This window comes from Camelina sativa, chromosome 10, assembly GCF_000633955.1.
Source record: "Camelina sativa cultivar DH55 chromosome 10, Cs, whole genome shotgun sequence".
NCBI lineage: Eukaryota > Viridiplantae > Streptophyta > Magnoliopsida > Brassicales > Brassicaceae > Camelina > Camelina sativa.
Window position 1 is genome coordinate 21,436,937 of NC_025694.1, and position 3,057 is coordinate 21,439,993.

Sequence of the window (3,057 nt, forward strand, 5' to 3'; positions counted from 1 at the left end):
TTTTTTTTTTTTTTTTTTTTTTGTAAATTTGTGAATTTTCAGTTAAGAAACTGAATTGTACTGATTACAATAGCTTTTAAGATAGGAGATAGTCGATGCCACAAAAAAAATTAAAAGACATACATTTATACATTTAGCCAAGAAGAGTTATCCAAGTCTCAACCACTCTTGCAGCAACCTTTTGAAATTGTTGAGGTGAGATTTTGCTAGGATGGCATCACGCACCTGCCGATCTAACTGCTTGATTAGTATATGCGGTGGTGTTGGCAGGTTGTTATATAGTCGTGCGTTCCTCTTGATCCAGATTACATAAACGGTAGCTTGTGCCACTAGTTGTCGGAGCGTCTGGGTAGAGGTGGTATCAGACATGTCTAGCCAACTTGAGAAAGCATTCCATGTGTGAAACACAAACGGTGTGTAGCCTAGTCTTCTAGTTATATCCAACCACAAGACTTCACTAAACTCACACTGAAGAAGAAGATGTTCACGAGTTTCAGGGTGAGTTCCACAAATACAACAGGCGGTCTCAATCTGCATTCCCTAGTTAGCCAGTCTAGATCTCGTGGGAAGCCTATTGAGGTGTGTGATCCACATCATAAAAGCGTGCCTCGGTATTGCACCTTTGAACCAAACCTGTTTTGTCCATTGAAGTGGTGCTTGTCGATGCCTTATGATCTCCCATGTCTTCTTATCGTTGAACTGATCAAGTCCATCATTGTCTATCTTCCACCGATAGTTATCAGGACTTGAGCAAAGAGAAGGCATCGGCAGTGTTGTGAGATGGATTTGCAGTGATTCAGCTTGAGGGGAGCGTGCATGTATGAGGATCCATCCCGAGGTTGAGCAAGCTTGAGAGACTGTTGCTGCTATAGGTATACCTAATTGGTTTGGTCCCAATTGTCCCAGGAAATGTATAAGAGGGCCAAAAGGAGTCCACCAGTCAAACCAAAAACTTGCATTAGCGCCATTGCCTACGACACATTTGATAAATTGAGCCGCAAAGAGGACGAAGGTGGAGAAGGGATCTCCACGTCCAGGAGGTTTGTCTCTTCTCATCAATATGCCAAAATATCCTATCCTTGATTTTATTATTTCGGATCCAATCAGCCTAGAGAGAATCTCTATCAGTTAGAAGCCTCCAGAGGAGCTTTATACACAGAGTACGGTTCCATTGAGCGAAGCATCTGAAACCTAGTCCGCTTTCCTCTTTTGGTAAACAGAGCGCTTACCACGCAACTTTTCTGTTTGGTTTTTTGGAGATGTCACCACACCATAAGAATCTTGAACACATACTCTCAATGCTTTTTATACAACCCTTAGGAAGGATAAAAGCTGAAGCCCAAAAATTTACAGTGCCATTGATGTTCATATATTTTACCTTGTTTTCCCTTAGTTTATTCACAACTTTTGCATCTTTTGCTATCCATTTAGGCCATTATTGTGTAGCTTTAGGACTAATCATGCATTAGAGTATAGTTGCATTGCATTTGCATCTTTTCATGCATAAACAGGTGATTTTGGAGCTTAAGGAGCATGGAAGCAATGCTGAGGAGAAGTGAAGCAATCCTGAGGAGAAAACAAGAGAGTTAAGGCTGTAGAATCAAGGTCCGGAGTCCAACTCGACCGCACCACTCGACCACCACTCGACCGTGTGCTGAGGAGGACTCGACCGAGTGGAGAACGCACGAGAGAAGCCAGCTCGACCAGCCACTCGACCGAGCACTGGTCGAGTTGACCGAGCCGTTGACTACTTTGACTTTTTGTATTTTTAGGGCTTCCACCTCACCTCCTATATAAGGCCCTTGTACCTGCAGCCACCAAAGAGTCCAGCTTTTTAGAGAGTCTAAAACCTAGTTTTTACCTTTTTTAGATTTTATTCCTTTTGCACTTTCTTTTATTTTAAGATTTTGTACTTGTTTGAGAGAGAAAGACTAGATTCTTATATTTTGTTTGTTTCATAACTTTCAAAGTATTAAGATTTCGAGTTTTATTCCTTCATCAATATTGTAGATCTCTGTTTCATCTTTCTAATGATGCAAGTTTCAATATTTTCTGGGTTTTTGACATATTTCACCATGTGTTCTTGTGAGTAGTTTGCTTAGGACCTTGAGGATGGGTTAGGCTGGGTTGATCTTGTGGTTTGTTTGATTTGGTCAAGCTTGATTGTTGTAGATCTCTTCTAGGCTAGATGATCTTAATGCTGATCCTATATCTGAGAAGGTAGGGTTTGATTTCAAGCATCTTAGCATCACACCAATGTCTAAGGAGCATAGATAAGGCTAGATCTAGAGCTTACCATTAGGCTTGCTAAGAGATTAGAAGTCTTGTTTGGTTTGAGATGTATTGCTTAATGCCTGCTTGTGTAGATTCTTTTCTTTGTGAGAACAAGTCTAGAAATGCATAGGTTTGATTGTTTCTTGCCATGAGAGTGGATTAAACATGTCTTAGAATAGTATGTCTAGAGATCAGCTCAAAGTTTGCTTGAGATTTGTTGACCAAGTTAGATAACCACAATGATTAGCTCAGCCCATGAATCCCTCCTCAAGGCCTTCTTTGTTTATTGAAATCTTAGTCTAAATATCATTGCTTGCTTGTTGTTTGATTAGTTTTAGCATTGCTCTGTTTTCACGTTTAAGTCTAGCTCGACCACGTACTCGACCTACACTCGGTCGAGTGCTGCTCGAGTGCATCCCCAGAACTTGTGTTTTTAATTTGTGATTGTCTTGTTTCATTCCTGTTTCATTTCCAAGTTTCCTGTTCATTACTTGTCTTGCTTTAGTTCATTAGCATAGTGTCTATCTATGTTCTAGTTTCATTATAACTTTAATTTGTCTGTTCTGTTTGCATTTAGAATCTTGTTCTAGTTGTTTTTACTTTCTGCATTTCATATCTCATTTTAGGATCGTTAGTGACAAACAATCTTTACAATTGGCTTGACTTAGACTCATATGCACATCTTAATTGTTCACAATCACTCAGATAGGATTGACACCTCTTATACTGCAACTGCATAAGGGGAATTGAAACACCCTGACTTCTATTCATTCCATACATCAT

The 3,057-nt window shown here is 39.9% G+C and overlaps 1 protein-coding gene across 1 annotated transcript in view; it reads left to right on the forward strand.

Moving 5' to 3' along the window:
• Positions 1–3,057, forward strand: part of LOC104719517 (14-3-3-like protein GF14 psi) — an 11,416-nt gene that overhangs the window by 4,393 nt on the left and 3,966 nt on the right. The window lies entirely within an intron of this gene.